The sequence below is a fragment of the Lynx canadensis genome, chromosome A1 (assembly GCF_007474595.2).
Source record: "Lynx canadensis isolate LIC74 chromosome A1, mLynCan4.pri.v2, whole genome shotgun sequence".
NCBI lineage: Eukaryota > Metazoa > Chordata > Mammalia > Carnivora > Felidae > Lynx > Lynx canadensis.
In genome coordinates, this window is record NC_044303.2 from 112,576,317 (window position 1) to 112,594,182 (window position 17,866).

At 45.9% G+C, this 17,866-nt stretch overlaps 1 long non-coding RNA gene across 8 annotated transcripts in view; it reads left to right on the top strand.

The window, feature by feature from the left end:
• The first annotated feature begins 1,896 nt into the window (after positions 1–1,896).
• LOC115516210 overlaps positions 1,897–17,866 on the top strand; it is a 34,066-nt gene continuing 18,096 nt past the window's right edge. For all 8 annotated transcript variants that reach the window (XR_003969490.1, XR_003969500.1, XR_003969493.1 and 5 more), the window contains exons 1-4: positions 1,897–1,974; positions 8,497–8,658; positions 10,791–10,991; positions 13,788–14,012. This is a non-coding gene — a long non-coding RNA (uncharacterized LOC115516210). The remainder of the gene's footprint in view (positions 1,975–8,496; positions 8,659–10,790; positions 10,992–13,787; positions 14,013–17,866) is intronic.

Here is a 17,866-nt window from a genome sequence, read left to right on the forward strand (position 1 = left end):
CTTCACATGATTTATGTGATTTGTGGCCAACTCCATGTATAAACACAGATAGAGTCCAAGAGGGATCTCATTCTAAACATGAGTAAAAGGGGAAAGATAGGTTCTTAATTATATCATCAAACTTGTTTTAAATCTTAGAACCTCATATTGTCAACCACATTTATTATCTCACATCATTGAATCACAAGAGTGCTGTAGATATATATGTTCCTTGTAATTCTGAATATTTTACATAATTTATTTCTATGATAACTGCAGGCAAGAGAGAAGGAACAGATTCCATTAACTCTGTTCTATGGCTGATGGAACTCAGTGGTCACACCACAAATCAAGTAACCAGCACCCTACCCTTTTGACTCTCAGCTTACTTTTTTGGTTGATAGTCTCTGCTCAAAGTCATAAAAGTATATTTTTACATTTTTTTTTAAATATTTATTCATTTTTGAGAGACAGAGCATGAGTGGGGGAGGGGCAGAGAGAGAGGGAGACACAGAATCGGAAGCAGGCTCCAGGCTCTGACCTGTCAGCACAGAACCCGATGCGGGGCTCAAAACTCACGAACTGTGAGATCATGACCTGAGCCCAAGTCAGATGCTTAACAGACTGAGCCACCCAGGCACCTCGTAAGTATTTTAAATAAAAATAAGGAGAAATGTATGGCCACATTTGATTGAGGGGAAGGGCAATGCCACTCAAAGGTCAGCAAGTTCCTGTGTCAGAGTGGCCCTCTTCTTTGGCTGGGAATTTTGCGTTAAGTTACTTTGGCTGCTGTGTGGGGAGTAGACTACACCCTCAGGGTGCACAGGTAGGGGTGGGGAGGCTGTGCCACTGTTCCGGGTGAGAGACGGTAATAGCTTGGGCTTGGGTGATGGGGTGTTCGCACTGTGAATGAAGAGCAGGAGGCTAGTTCAAGGGAGATGTGGAAGGCCAACCAATTGGGCTTTCTGATCACGTATGGAAGGTGAGGGAACGAGAAGATGGAAAGAAGAGTGGCACTCAGGTTCCTGCATGGATGGTCTGACCATTCATTAAAATAGGAAGTTCAGGAAGAGGCCACGGGTCCAATCAAAGAGTTTCGTCTTTAACAGACTGACAGGAGATTGAGGCTTGGAGCGGAGAGGTCACTGGGAAAGCAGACCAGGCATGCGGGCCTCACCCCCCTCACACCTGCTCCCATCTGTGTGATAGGTTAGTGTTCTGTGTAAATGGGTTTTGGAGAAAATAGTCTATAACCACGGAAAATACTTTTAGAAACACCAGCTGTAGGCAATGGGGAGTCACTGAAAGATTTCAATCAGGGAAATGCATTGAATGGAATTGTGTTTGCGTCTGCCTTAGATCAGGAGAGAGGAGAGGGAAGAGGTTTGAATCATGGCAGGGGGCCCTCACCAGCTGTTTAGATTTGGGCAAATTAGCCAAACCCTCTGGGCCCCAGGTTCTTCGTCAGCAAAGTGGACCTAGGACTTCCTTCCTCCCAGGGTTGTTATGAGAATTGTAATTAAAATGTCTAGGATTAGAAATACTTAATATGTGTTGGTTCTCTTGTCTGTGACTAAGCACCTATTGGCGCAATTCAGCAAGTGGGGTGGCCGGAGGTGATTCTAGCAGTCTTCCCAGGGAGGGGTGGGCAGAGTCCAGACTGCTGAGTTAAGTGGGTCAGGGCCACGCCGATGAGTGTGGGGTTGGGGGCCCTGATACAAGGTGGTGCTGTTGATCGTGTTCAGGGGGAGAAGAGGAGCTTTTGGAGTTTGGTCAGGTAGAGGGGCCATCTGATAGCCATTTGTATAAACAGGCCCCATGATCCTACTAGACCCTAAAGCCGCTTTGCACTTGTCTTTCCTCATCAGCACCCACTCTTCCTCTTTTAGTCTCTGCTGCTGCCACTAACCACTGCTCAGCTCACGGCCTTCTTCCTCTTCCCAGTGCCCACGACCTCCTGAGACTCTCCACTTCTCACAAGCCATCAGCCCATGTGTAAGCGCTCTCTGTTTTAACCCCAGGACTTGGTTTCTGCCTCTCTACAGTTAGGGGTGCTAGTTGCTCAGGTGTGAGCTCTTTGCTTCCAAAGATGGGGATGTTTTCTTTTTACCTGGTTCTCTCCATGTCTAGAACCCTGCTGCCGTCTCCTTGCTTTCCAGCCACTGCCTTTGCTGAACCTCATCTCGTGGGCAGTATCCTGAGTGACAGTGGGAAGTGGGGTAGTGGCTGGCTAGCCACAGGCCGCACCAGGCAGCAGGACCTGGGCAATGGCCCTCTGACCCTTGATCCTGGTGAGGATGCCTTTCATTGGTGGGAAACCCCATGCCCCCTGTTCAGACTGTAGTCAGGCTGGTGGCCAGGACGTGTGGATTCAGAGCAACATGGTATGTCCTGAAAGCTCTTCCCTCTGAGCCATGGTGAGGCCTCTGCATGGCTTACCCGCTGCATGGCTTACCTGCTGCATGGCATGGGGTAAGCTTGGGGGTGGCCAGACCATCTTTGAACCTCCAAATCCAGGCTTCTCTTTCAGAACACCTGGCCCCTCTTTGTTTTCCTCTCTCTCCTTTTTCTGGGCTTTTGTTGCTGAGCGGACACTGTTTTAAGTCGGTTAGTTCACCTCATAAGCCACATTTTGGCCTCAGCCTAGGAGCTCATCTGTCTGGGAGAGATGGCACTATCAGCGTTCTAGGGGCTGGCTGCCTCCAACATGAGTCCGCAGGCATTTTCCCGGGCTCACCCTTTACAAAGCATGTGCACGTCTTCATTTCAGAATGGTATGGCCTATGACGTTGCCAACAAAGTCTTAGTTGATTACGAATATACAAAGATTTTTTCTTTTTAAGTCAGTCTTGAGGCATGACTTACATATCATAAAATGCATCCATTTTATTTATCTTTTAAATGTTTTATTGATTTTTGAGATAGAGAGTGTGAGCAGGAGAGGGACAGAGAGAGAGGAGGACAGAGGATCTGCGCTGACAGCAGTGAGCCTGATGTGGGGCTCAAATTCACAAACCATGAGATCATGACCAAAGCTGAAGTCAGAGGCTCAACCAACTGAGTCACCCAGGCGCCCCCCAAAATGCACCCATTTTAAAAATACAATTGGATGACTTTTGACAAATGTATACTTCCCTGTAGCCAGCACCACAATCAAAATACAGAACATTTCCATCACCCCACATGGTTCTTTGTGCCCCTTGGCAGTCATCCCCCTGACCCCTAGCCCCAGGCAGCTACATATCTACTTTCTGTCAGTACAGATGAGTTTTGCGTTTTCTAGATTTTTACACACATAAATCATACAGTATGTTTACTTTCCTGTCTTATGGTCAGCATAATGTCTTTGAGATTCATCCATATGATAGCATGTTATTAGTAACTTATCCTTGCTTTAGCTGAGCAGTATTCCATTGTATGGAAATCACACGATTGGTTCATCTCTTTACCTGTGTGTCCAGTGTAGGGGGTATTATGACTACAAATGCCTTTTCTGATTCTGGATGTAGCACCTGGAGTAACCATGGCTGTTGCCCTTAGAGAGCTTGAAATCTTGGCAGGAAGAGGTTTAAATGATGAGATATTCGTGGAGGTGTATTATTGGTTGTAATCAACTGCAGGGATGCTTAACAGCTGTACCAGGTGTGATAGAACAGAGAGTGAGGGAGTACAGAGGGAGGGAGTCACTGTTATTTTATCTGAGGGGGGTGGTGGTATGTTAAAGCTCCATCAAGTGAATGGGGACTAAGGAGCAAGGGGCAGGGGAAGTGCTCCTGGGAGTAGACAGGAGTGGAACACAGGAGGGAGCAATCCTGGCAGGCGGGAAGGGCCATGCGGATTCCATCAGACCTGGAATAGAGAAGTTGTGTTCAGTGAGAGGGAGAGAAAAGGGCTGGAAGTCCTTGAACACTGGGATTAGAAGCTCAGAATTGATGTCCCAAGCAAAAAGAATGGAGGTGCTGTAGGTTTTGAGCAGGGAAGGGCAAAAGCTGTATTTTTGAAAGATTCCCATCATTCGTGGGCAGATTAGCTTGAATGGAGCAAAGAATGCAAGAATAGAGATAACAAACAGTAGGTGTTCACTTGAGCTCATTTTCTTGCCAGCTTCAAGGGTGGCCTCCCCAGCTGCAAAACATGCCTGGTCATAGTTTGGGGCCGAGACACAATGGGGGCGGGAAGTCGCACAGCATACCTCTGTCATGGTGTATTAGTTTTCTGTTGGTGCATAACAATTACTTCAAAATCAGTGGCTGAAACAACACGTTTTGTTTTGTTTTGTTTTGTTTTGTTTTGTTTTGTTTTGTTTTAATCGCACAGTTTTCTGAGTCAGTAGTTGGGACATAGGTTAAGTAGAGTTCTCAGCTCATGGTCTCATCAGGCTAAAATCAAGGTGTTGGCTGAGGCTGTGTTCTCATTTGGAGCTCAGGATCCTCTTCCAAGTTTATTCAGGGTGTTGACACAGTTCGAGTCCTGCACTTGTAGGGTTGAGGTCCCCACTTCCTTGCTGATCTAGGGGCTGCCCTCAGATTCCAGCCAGGTGGCCCCCTCCATAGGTCATTCACAACATGGCTGTTTGCTTTCTTCCAGACCAACAGGAGAGAGCCTACTGTCACTTTGTCTCTTTTAAGGGCACTCCAGATTAAGTCAGCTTCACCCAGGATAACCTCCCTTTCGGTTGACTCCAGGGATCTTAATTACATCTGTAGAACCCCTTTTTGCCATGTAAAGTAACGTAATCATTGGAGTGATATCATATTTATAGATCCCACTCATGCTGAAGGGGAGGAGATCAGGCAGGATGTACACCAAGGAGTGGGTGGCTGGGAGCCATCTTCGAATTCTGCCTACCACACGTGGTTTGGTTTCTCTTTTGACTCCCCGTTTCCTCTACCTATAAGCGAGGAGTTGTTGGCTAGGTCCTCTCAGAGGTTCTGCTCTGTGTTTTCCCTTCCTTTATGATTATGGACTCAAGGTGGAAGCTCTGTTACCAATCCTCTCCTCCAAAATGTGACTGAAACATTGTGGTGACCTGCTGGGCAAAGATGGCTGACTGTCATTGAGAAGCGTGTGTGCTGAGGGAGAGGACAGCCAAGTGACAACAGGTGGGTACGTTGTGGAATCGGTGGTTGGTGTAGTTGTTAGGGCTGTCCACACATACACCCTTTCCTCTCCTTCTGAGCAGCACATGGTAGGACAGCTTACTTTGGCCAATGGAATGTGAGCAGGTGTGACGTCTATAATTCCGAGTGGGAGTTTTCAGAGCCAGTGTGTGTGTTTTGTGTCGCTCTTTTTTCCTCTGCCACAGTGACTGATAAGATTTGAGACAGTGGCTGCTCCTTTAGCCTGGGTCCCTAGGTGAGGGTATGCAGAGCAAAGCCCCAGCCAACCCACCTTGGACTGTGGCATAAACAAAAAATAGGGGCGCCTGGGTGGCGCAGTCGGTTAAGCGTCCGACTTCAGCCAGGTCACGATCTCGCGGTCCGTGAGTTCGAGCCCCGCGTCAGGCTCTGGGCTGATGGCTCAGAGCCTGGAGCCTGTTTCCGATTCTGTGTCTCCCTCTCTCTCTGCCCCTCCCCCGTTCATGCTCTGTCTCTCTCCCAAAAATAAATAAAAAACGTTGAAAAAAAAATTTTAAAAAAAATAAACAAAAAATAAACCTTTGTTGTTTAAAGATCCTGAGATTTGGGGTTGTTTGTTACTGCAGCATAACCTAGCCTATCCCTGGCTGATACAAAGGACAGTATCAATGTTAATCTTGCTGCCACCTTCTCTCTCTTTTAATTGAAGCCTAATTAACCCACAATATTAGTTTCATTACAACATAATGATTCAATACTTGCATAATTTTATGACCACATGTGTCACCATACATGGTTATCAATTTTTTTCTCGTGATGAGAAATTTTAAGATCTATTCTCTTAGCAACTTTCAAATATGCAGTGTGGTATTATTAACTGTAGTTGGCATGCTGTATATGACATCCCCATGACTTATTTATTTTATAACTGGGAGTTGATAGATTTTTTAAATGTTTATTTATTTTTGAGAGAGACAGAGACAGAGTATGAACAGGGGAGAGGCAGAAGAGAGGGAGACAGGATCCAAAGCAGGTTCCAGGCTCTGAGCTGTCAGCATAGAGCTTGACACGGGGCTTGAACCCACGAACTGCGAGATCATGACCTGAGCTGAAGTCAGAGGCTTAACTGAGAGAGCCACTCAGGAGCCCCGGGAATTTATGGCTTTTAATGTGCTTCACCCATTTTGTTTACCCCGTAGGTCCCCTGTCTCTGGCAACCACCAGTCTATTTTGTGTATCTATGAACTTGGTTTTGTTTTTTGTTTCTGTTAAGATTCCACGTGTAAGAGCAATCATACAGTATTTGCCTTTCTCTGTCTTATTTCACTTAGTGTATTGCCCTCAAGTTTTATCCATGTTGCACGTGGCAAGATTTCACTGTTTTTTATGGCTGAATAATGTTCCATTGTATCTGACTATAGCACATTTTCCTTATCCATTCATCTATTGATGGACATTTAGGTTGTTGTCTATGGAACTTCTCACCTTAGCCTGATCCATTTTCTTCTGTGAGATATAGCTGTAGGACCCAATCCAAAAACCTTCATGAAAAGTGATGGTGTTGCTGTGTCGTCTTGTATTTTCTTTCTGTCATTCAAGCAGGACTACCCACCTGCTCACTGAGAAGATGCTTTCTCACACCCTGGGACCTTGGCCATTATGACAAATAAGCTATTTTTGTTTGAGAACAAATACGTGTAATTAGCACATTTGGGGAAAGCAGCCAGGCAGGTGCACCCTCTCCTGATTTGGATGTGCTTGATGCAGTTTCCCTGTCCCCACTTTCTGAAAATCTCAATTACCGTGCAGTCTACACAGACCCTGGCTCTTTTCTTTTCCTACACCTGTAATTTGTCCATCATGTTGACGACTTTATGATTCTTGTGTTTACAGACTTGCGTGTTGACTATGTCTCTCTCTTAGATCTCTCTTTTCTGCCACTGAACTGTTTCTCTTTCCTGAGCATTTTGAAGGTCTGTCCCTTCTCTGACGTCTTGTCAAATGCTCCTTGTTTGCTTCCCTTCCTCTGAGGACTGTTTCCCCCTTTTCTTCGTAGACCTGCCTTTGCAACCCTCCACTAAGGGCTTTCTTCTCCTGCTCCCTCATATCTTAGGGCTTCAGGGGATGCCTCTCTACTGGGACTATCTACAAGCCTCCATCTGGCTCTCAAGACTGTTGTCCCTGCTACACAACTGCCTGATGGGGGGAAACACAGGGCCTTATTGGATTGTCACACAGTGATCATATACAACAATCCGGACTCCTCCCAAAGACAGCATAAATCATTGGTGACTGCAGGTGGAGATCCATGTGGGGCACATAGGCAGGGACCAGCCTCAAGTAAAGACTGAAAATAGTTGCTGCTATGGGAAGAAATAAGGCACAAGAGCATGCCGTGGTGTCAGTTATGCTGTGGTGTAAAGAGGAGGGAAATAAAACAGCGAGAATCTGGCAATTATAACAATGATAGCCAGTCATTAACAAACACTTACAGTGTGCCAATTACTCTGTAGACACCTGCTATGGTTTATCTCCTGCATGATATTTCCTATGTGGTAACAGAAGTCTCATGCCCATCTGTCTGATGGGGAAATCGAGGCTCATGGCGTTTAGGTAGCTGGCCTAACGTAATGCAGCAAGTAAGCAGAGAGCTGGTATGAAATCCTGGACAGGACAGCTGGTTCCAGAGCCCATGCCCCTACCCAGGAAAGCATGGTGCCTCAAGGCAAGGGGAAGGAAGAGCCCCACGTGCAGGATGGCTACCTGTTTGTTGCCATTGCTTATAATGATTCCCTTCACTGCAGGGTGCAAGTCCTGCTACCCACCGGCCCCTCCACCTTCCTTCCTAGCTCCTGTACACAATGCAAACTGAAGAAGCCCCAGTTTGAATTCTTCCCTTGCTGGTCCTAAGAGCCTAGAGCCGCGGGGTCCAGACCATGGGTTCAGGGGTCGACTTGCTTCCGCCTGAGGCAGTGCAAGATGGGCTTTGAGTTTACAGCTCAGCCAAGGCAGGCACCCAGGGAGGTTGGACGGCCTTGCCTTTCAGAATAGGAGAGAATTGAATCATTGTTACATCAACTCCCCTGACACTTTCAAAACTATGGCCTCCCGCCCTCCTTCCTCTGCAGCTTTTCTCTGCCTATAAAATGAAAAGCAGATTGCCTTGCCGGGGGGCTCAAAGCCAGCCCGCATCGGAGGTGTGTGAGGAGGGGAAGCACAGCGTGCGAGGGCGTCTGGGCCATCTGCTTCTCATTGACCGCGGTGCCGCCATGGAACACAATGGGCCAGTGTGCAGCCTGCCCCCAGAGCGGCCGCAGCGGTGACCCTGGGCCTGCTGCCTGGCAGGCTGGGGAGTGGCCCCAGAGGCTGGGATCTGCTTTCCTAGAGTGTGGGGGTGGTTCCCCCTCATCTGACCATTTCTTCTTTCTTTTCTTCCTAGAAAGATGGCTTTCAGCTGTTTCCTCAAGACTCCTGGTAACCTCTTGAAAAAGCCGTATTTATTGTATGTGTGTTTTAACATTATAAATGTAATCTGCATTTGATGCACAAAACCCAGAAGAGTAAAAAGAAGCGAAAACTCGTGACAGTCCCACTACCAAGGGTTAGTATGTGTTCTGCCAGTCTATTTTCCGTGAATGTTTTTCAGCATTGTTTTTAAAGACATTAACGACCTAATTATACGCTTCTGATTTAGGCATCGTTCTAAGTACTTTGCCTGGATGCTCTCAGGCCGCATATAGTACAGCCCTGTTACGTCAACACTTTTATTACCACCATTTTTACAAATGAAGGCGCTGCAGTTTAGAAGGGGCAGGAAATCTGCCCAGGACTTCCCAAGGCGATGGTGGGGCCAGGATTCAGTAGCAGGCTGGGCTCTGCAGATTCCACAGCTCCAAACCACCTCACGATACACATCTGTGTGGGATACAGACTAATGTGTGTCCAGTTTTTCACTGAACAACAAATTGGGACTAATTTCTCATTCTTTTGATAGCCCTCTACGCATGGGTTTTACAGTTGCCTATATCCCACTGCACAGACTTATCTTAACCTTTGTAGCCACTTCCCTGGTTTTGGATTGTTCCAGATTTTGCCATTGTGATCCTGAGATGATCACTCAGTACAGATTTTTTAAGCCCATCTCCCGTGATTTGATGGTAGTGGAATTCTGCGTGAATGGACACACACACCTGAAAGAGTTTTGAAAGATTGGCAAATCACCTTTAAGAAAAATTATACCTGCAACATTCGGTATTATAATCTTCTATCAAACTGGCAAGCATTTTTATTTTATTATTTTTTTAATGTTTGTTTGTTTAATTAATTAATTAATTAATTAATTAATTTTTGAGAGAGGAGAGAAAAGCAAGCCAGGAAGGGGCAGAGAAAGAGGGAGAGAGAAATCCCAGGCTGGCTCTCTGCTGTCAGCATGGAGCCCAATGCGGGGCTCAAACTCATGAACCATGAGATCATAACCTGAGCTAAAACCAAGAGCCACCCAGGCACCCCAGCATTTTAAAAAAATTATATCTAACTTTTAAACTTTTAAGTTATTTTTTTAGTGATCAAGCAATGAACTTTCTTATTTATTCATTGTCAATTTTAATTTATTCTTTTGTAAATTTACTGCTTATGCTCCTTACCTAGTTTTCTACTGTGTGTGTGATTCATTTTTAGATTGACTTGCAGAAACTTATTAGATTAAGGATATTAATCCTCTGCCTTCTGGATTGCAAATAGGTATCTCAGTTTGTCTTGCTTTTAATCAGTTTTATCCTAAGATAAAATTCAATTCTGTTTACCTTAGGATGTTTTTGCATTTTCGTTAGAGGCTTGAAAATGTTATGCAGCTGATTTATTGATCTTTTTCTTTGTGCCTGCTTCCTTTACTTTTTTTTTTTAAACTTCCTTCTGTCTCCTCAGCAATATGACATAAACATTCATGTTGAATGTGGATTTTATCCTGTTGCTTAAAATTAAACTTGCTACAACATGAACTAAAGCACTGAGATGTCAGAGTGGGTGACTCAGTGATAGAAGAGAGTGAAATGAAACCGTACCAGCTAATTACCCAGGAAAACACAACCCAATAACACATCGATCCTGAAACGGAGATGTAGACTGACACAGTTATGTTGTTTTATCTTATCACACAACTACAGGAGAAAGAAATGTTTATGTGTTTATTTTTTGGTGTGATTTGTCAAACTCCTAAGGAAGATATCACCATTTCTTACCCTATGAATGGAATTCATATGTATTTTCTTTAAATATCAGAAAGTGTTGCTTAATTTTCTTCATAATCATTATAAAGCTAACATTTTATGACTTGAAGCACTTTTTAGCATAGAACTGCACCCAGTTTCTACATGTTCAGAGTTAAGATATCATCTATATTCTGCCACAGAGCTCAGAAGCAAGGAGTGCCATCCTGATCCCAGCCTCAAGTCCCCAGTCCAGATGCCTGCATGCCTTCTCAATTTCTTCTCCATGGAAAGGAATAGAAATCTTATAGGTCAACAAGTATGGGGTGGATTCCAACTTGCAAAACCTTTATAGATGGCCTCATTTATTTATATACATGGGGAAAGGTATCCAAAAGACAGGAAGAAGCAGTAAAGTATCTACATGAGTGATCTACCATACTGTTGAGAAATACCACTGAATGCCAGTGTTACTCTAATGTTACATTTCCTTGGCCTCTCTTTTTTTCCTTCCTTTAATCTATTCCAGACACGCTCATTGGCAAAACCCAACCAGAAGCCAGAGCAGAGAGCCTGGGCACTGTGTCCTATAGAGGTTACAGATCCAAGTTCACAGACCAAGGTCGAAAGACGTGGAAAATGGGTCTCATGGCAAGCGGAAGCACAGAGAATTAGCCAGGATAAAGACGAGAAGAAAATTAAAAATCCTTCAGAAGTCCACCATCCAGAGGTAACTTTGATTAACACTTCGGTCAGTTTGCAATGAGTTTGTCATACGGGTTACTTTTATACAGTTGAGATCTACTACATAATTGCTTTTGAAAGCATAGTTAACCAGGAAACCGAGGTCCAAACAAAAACTGTTTTAAGAAGGGTTTGATGACAGATAATCATTGCATTTGAGTGGTTTATTAACTTTCCAAATATGTTAAAACATGCAGGTGCGCGTGCGTGTGCGCACACGCACACACACACAGACACACACACAAAATGACCCAAGTCATTTAATGGGAGAATTTTTTCCCCAAAACTATTGCTCTAGCTTCTTGAAATGTAAATGCTCTTTTTTCTTACACTGTGAGACCGACTATTCTTTCATGGACAAAATTAAGATTTTTCGGTTTATTATTTTTTTTAAATCGCAGTATCCTGAGTATGTGATCAGAGATAACAAATGAATATGACACATTTACTGCCATGTTCCATTGGATTCCCCAAGACAGACATCACTCACTGATCCCCTCCTTCTTTCCTCTGGAGTGCCCATGTGGCTCAGTTTCCTCCCCAGCACAACAATCAGTACAACAGTACAGTAAGTCTCATAAATTGAGGCCTATTCCTGGCCATCAAGTTCAGCAATCATTAAGAATAGAAGTATACTAACCAATAGTTTCTGTGGCCATCAACCATGGCAGGAGATTCTTCCTAGATGTGAAGCGAGAGATACAGCACCAAAAAATCCATTTCTTAGCCTCAGCAAAACTGCACAAGCTGAAAAACAGCTGAGGAAACTAAGTGAAGAGATGAGGTAAAGTGGCAGAACTCTCCACCAAAGCAACCCAACTGGATTTTGAGTTTGGGATCTCCAGAAAAGAAGAAGTGCATATCCACAACTCCCCATTCTCACATTCTTGGAGTTCATGATCTCAGCCACTAGCCTAAGTCTGTTTTGCATGCTTACGTGTCCAGGAATGTCTATTGCCCTTGCTCCAAAGACTGCAAAATGATTGGGTCCCCACTTTTTCCCTCCAGAACCCTCTGAAGGCTGCTCCACAGAGAGTGGTAAAAGAAGTCTGAGGCCAATCAATATTTTATGTTCTTTATAAGAAGTTGTTTTTTCTTCCTTGATGCCTATAATGTAAAAGTAAATTATTCTTAATATTCAAATATTTTGCTAGAATGTGTTTTAAATGAAGCCCCTGTGTGATGGGTCCTGAAGGCCATCCATCACTAGGTTTGGAAATTCACCAAAATGACTCCCAGAACTCCGCCTGAAGTATCCTTGTGGCTAAGATATATTATAGCAAAGTCATAGGAATATGCAGCTAGCTTATAAGGGCAAAGGCACAAGCAAGTCTGGCAGAATATAGGCTTCTTTTTCCTCTCTCCCTTCTCTTAGGGGTCACAGAGAGCTCACTCTTCCCCTGGCAAGGAAAACGGAACAACATATGTGTGATGTGTCTGCCCAGGGAAGCCCATTAGAGACTCCATTCTCAACTTTTTTATTGGCGTCTGATCATATAGGCCCTCCAGCTAGCGTGGACCAAAATTCCAGACTCCCAGAAGGAAAGCAGGTGTCAGCGTATACCCCAGCATTTGTAAAAACAGTTCAGGCACTGTGAGCCACTCTTTCCAGTTAGGCGAAGTTTTCTGTCAGTGTAGGGAACTAGTTACCAGCCAAGTTCCCAGATACCAGCCAGCATGGCTTCCTAAGGGCAACGGCTTCAGTCTGCTTTATTAACTCTTTTCTGCACAGCCCTCTTTCAGTTTATTTTTCCTTAGAATGTGATGAGCCCCTTCAAATTGCTTACTAAATAAAGTTGTCTTTAATTCTTTCATCATTGCTTTGGTTCTGGTTGTACAAGTTTCTTCCTTAAGATGTTCTATAATTCTTGAATTTGGTGAGATAGTCGAGGACACAACCTCTCCTCTTCTTTCCTTTCCTTTCCTTTCCTTTCCTTTCCTTTCCTTTCCTTTCTTTTCCTTTCCTTTCCTTACCTTTCCTTTTCTTTCCTTTCATTTTCTTTTTCTCTTTCTTTCCTTTCCTTTCCTTTCCTTCTTTCTCTTTCCTTTCCTTTCCTTCCTTTCCTTTTCTTTCCCTTCCCTTCCTTTCCTTTCCTTCCTTTCCTTTCCTTCCTTTCCTTCCTTCCTTTCCTGAAAGAGAGCACAAAGTGAGTAGGGGCAGAGAGAGAGAGGGAGAGAGAGAATCTCAAGCAGGCTCCCCATTCTGTCTGCCTGGAGCCCTACTCAGGGCTCAAAACTGTCAAACTCTGAGATCATGACCTGAGCCAAAATCAAGAGTTGGACGCTCAACCAGCTGAGACACTCAGGCACCCCTCTTCCTTTTTATTTCCATCACTTTGCCTGTCTTCTCTGCATTCTCTTCTATTTCCATGCTTGTCCTCCATGTTACTCGTTCATGGTTCTATGGTCTCACCTCTGCTTCCTGCACCCCTAATGCAGGGTTGGGAGGTAGGTTTTTGTCTGGTATTGCATTAAAAACCTCTAAATTGCAAACCTGAGTGCTTTTTCCTCAGATGTTATTTTCATGTTGTTGCTTCTCCCCCTCCAGCCTTTCTCCGCAGTGAGAAGTCTATCTCGATCCATTACTTTCCATAAGAGAGGTCGTGGGGGCTTAGGCTTATTGCTGCCCCCGTCATTGGGGGTGGTGTCTGTCAAAAGTCCTTTCCAGGAGTTGAGTCATAGATTGTGGTGCAACTTCCCGGTCTTGCTCCTAGTGACCATCAGGTAGCATTTACTGAATATCTGTTAACTGAAATCCTTCTTCTCCTGCCCCATTGGATAGCTCTCTGACGCAGTGGAGACATGGAGAATGTAAAGAACGGTGCCCTCGCGTGCCTGCCTAGGGGCTGTGCCATCTGCAGGCTGTGACTTTCGTGTCATATCTGTGAAGACTCCCGTCCTGGGCTGCTGTGGAGCCTCATTCTTCTCCACCCCCGTTTCCCAGGACATGAAGAGAGGGGTGCCCATGGACGCAGCACTCTGGATGGTGTCCTGATATTTCGGACAGGTCAGCCCTGTGGTTCTGGTTTTAGGGATCTTGGCTCATGGAATGAGAGGTCCTGACGTGGCACTTTTTTTTTTTTTAATTTTTTTTTTTAACGTTTATTTATTTTTGAGACAGAGAGAGACACAGCATGAACGGGGGAGGGGCAGAGAGAGAGGGAGACACAGAATCGGAAGCAGGCTCCAGGCTCTGAGCCATAAGCCCAGAGCCTGACGCGGGGCTCGAACTCGCGGACCACGAGATCGTGACCTGAGCTGAAGTCGGACGCTTAACCGACTGAGCCACCCAGGGCGCCCCCTGACGTGGCACTTTAATCTAGTTCATTGCCTGGCATTTGTTTGAATATTGATCCTAACTCACTGAATGATGTTTTTACTGTTTCCAATGTTTCCAATCTTAGGTATTTTCATGAGAAGTTGGGAAGGGCTTGTTAGGGAGCTATTAACCAAGCATCATTTAAAAACTCAAGTTCTAAGGAAGCTTCTAATTAAGGAGCTATCAGGGCTCACAAAGAATAAAGCACTGGAAGCAGCCAACAAAGATTAGAGTCTCATTAAGGGGCTAAGACAGGTACATGTGGAAAATAACCCACAATCCCAGACAGTGTATTTTGATGGGTGCCCTGGGAGTACAGCAGGCTAGGACTCGGGCACTCCGGCTTCTCCTTCCTGCCTCCAGCATGGACTTGCTGTGTGACCTCGGACAAGGCAGGGCTCCCTTCTGGAACTCTCTTGCCTTGTTTACAAATGAGGGAATTGGTCTAGAGAGTTCCAGTATGCCTCCCGCTCCAACATTCTTCATCTTTCTCAGCTGTTGTGATTCAGTGGGAATTCTGTAGAAAGGAGGGATCGGCTGCCCTTGGACTGAGGGATCACCTCTAAAGGCCAAAGAAGCAGAAACTACAGACCCCTCCCTGAGTCCTGCCTCCATGCTGGGAGTGCCTGCATACCTCCAGGGCTGCTCAACTCCGTGTCTCTTGCTTGTCTCTTTGTCTCCTAGATTTCCTTATGCATAATGGCCTGTAAACGATATGAGCATGAAGTTTACAAAGGTCTTGTCTGTTTGAATCATCCCGCCTGTGTGCATGTATGTGTTCAGTGTAGCAGAAAATGGATGTCAGAGCCTTTTTAAAAGGGAAAAGTCCATTCTCCCTTTTATAATTGATTCATAATTTAGCCCTAAGGAGTTGGGTGTTGCTTCCTTCTGACAATAAGCCGTGACCCTTTTGTTAGGCCAAGTTTAGACAAGAGGTCTAAGGCTCGAGTGAGTAACTTCTGATACATCAGGGTGTGCGGAGACCTCAGGACCTGGCCTGGATCCTCCTCTGCTCCAGGTAGAGTTTCTTCCTGTGTTCAGAATTCCATATTCTCCGTGAGCGTCTGGCAGGCAGAGGTGAGTCAGCACCCATGGAGACAGCAGCCTGGCATGCTGCTGTCTGAAGAGGCTGGTCTTAGGTATGACTCCCCCAACCCTGCCCTGCCTTGGGTCGGTGAGATAAAGACCTGGGGCCTCAGGGACTGTCCTCCCCGTGGGGACACTGTGCTGCCTGGCTGTCCTCCTGAGTGGGAGGCCCTGCTTCCCTCCACTGTGTCTCATGTGAGAACTCCTTACCCCGCCACCCCCGTCCACCGCCAGGATAGGAGGTCAGGGAGCTAATTTAGCAGATTATAAGACACCACCAAAACCAGGTACTCAGGTTGACGCAAAATCCTCGTGCGGGGGATAAATAATCTAACTGGCTGTTGATCTGCAACCCAATAGAGAGATCATCGAAAGTGCTCCCTGGTAGTTGTGTTGCAGTTTCCCCTTCTTCCGAGACAAACTGCTCATACTGGTGCCTCTCACACGCACCCATACTTGCAGGAGAGAGGAGAGTGGGGAGAACTGTTGTTATCATTAGTATCTGTGAAATGTTGCAAGAGGGGGAAACACGCATCCCAAAGGATCTTTCTCTGTGGCTGCCCCGGACTTTGCTGCCTGAGGGTCAGCAGAAGATCGTGCCTTCTCTGCTTCCCCAGCTGGGTCACAGCATTTTCCAGACTGTCCCGTATTCGTCTGTGTGGCTGTCTCTCCATCAGTCTGTATGCCATGTCCACGCCTCACCTCAGATGCAGCCTATGCAGAGCGCATGCTCAGTGCTCAGCAGCGACTGCTTACACCGAATAAATAAGTCAGCTCAAGACTTCGCTAAAGAGCAGAGAGAACAGCCTTCCCCAGAAGGCACCCACACAGCCTGCGTGTGTTCGGTTTCTGTAGTGGATAAATATTTACTGAGCATCTACTCTATGCCAGGTATTCTTTTAGATACTGAGGATACAGCAGTGAACAGGACGAGTAAGATTCCTACCCGCAAGGAGTTCGAATTTAATGAGGGGACAGATAACAACCAACCAACAAATCAAATGGCAGCAGTTGTTAAAGGAATGAAAATGAATAGAGAGTGATAAGGGTCAGGGAAGACCTGTGTCCTTTAAAGCGAGTTCTGAGGACAAAAGAAGGGAGACAGAGGGAAGAGCCTTCCAGATGGAGGAGACAGCTAGTGCAAAGGCCCCGAGGCAGAACTAAACGTGGCATGCTAGAGAAACAGGAAGAAGTCATCCAGATAGCTAAAGGGCACAGAGCGAAAGTGGGGAGTGGGTGGCGTGGGAATAAAGAAGCGGGTGGGCCGAGGCCAGATCACCCTGATTAGTCTACCTGTGCCATGAAGCCACTGAGGTGCTCTGAGCTGGGTGGGGGAGGGTGGCACAAATCTGTTCATGGAGGCATTTTGAGAAGACCTCGTGGTCAAACCAGGGTCTCATCCTTCTGTGGGGATGACCCTTCCACTGTCATGCTGCTTTTAAGGGAGGGACGTGACTTTCTGCTGCTCTTTGGCTACCACCTCACTTGCTTAGCCCTTCCGGTGCACGTTTGGGCCTGTAGAGGAGAGAGACTGGCTCTCAGGAGGACAGAAACCACAACTCCGGGCTTGAAAGCACTGAACAACTCCACCCTGGCCAGGGCTCTTTGGTTTTGTGTGTGTGTGTGTGTGTGTGTGTGTGTGTTTAGTTTATTTATTTATTTTGAGAGTGAGAGAACCAGGGAGGGGCAGAGAGAAAGGAAAGAGACAGAATCCCAAGCAGGCATGGAGCCTGACGGGGGGCTCAAACCCACAAGCCCACGAAACATGAGATCATGACCTAAGCTGAAACCAAGAGTCAGATTCTTAACTGACGGAGCCCCCCAGGCACCCCTGACCAGGGCTGTTTTAAACTGTAAGTGAGAGAGACACCACACGAACCAGCTAAAGTCAGAAAGGGAGTTTGTCGGCTTCCAAGACTGATAGTGACTGTGCTTGAACTTGAAGGGTTCAGTGTCAGCAGGACTGTCTCTGTCAGCTGTCACTCTGTTTCTCTCTTTGCACTGACTTTATTTTCTCTTACTCTAGCAGAGCTTCCTCCCAGATGCCTTCAGTCCTGCAAGGTAGAGTGTCTGTCCTGGACCTCATGCCTCAGGGGGCCCCATGCTTTGGAGTAACTTCCTTGAAATTACTGGGGCTGGAGCCATCAGTCCCTTCATAGGTGCTCTGGTCCTCATTTCTTCCATTAGGTCCCTCTTTCACCTACAGAGTCAATCATAGGCTGGGAGGAACTTGAGAACTCACATCCATGGGGTTATCCTGGAGCCCTGTGGACAGGCCCCAGTTCCAGGATGATGGTCTGATGAGTAGTTCACTCTCCCAGGGTAGCATGGTATTTCTTTCACTGGATCTCACAAGATGGCCATCAGAATGATGCTGACATGCTGATTTGGGATGACTTTAAAAAAAAAATTTTGATGTTTATTTATTTTTGAGACAGAGAGAGAGAGAGAGAGAG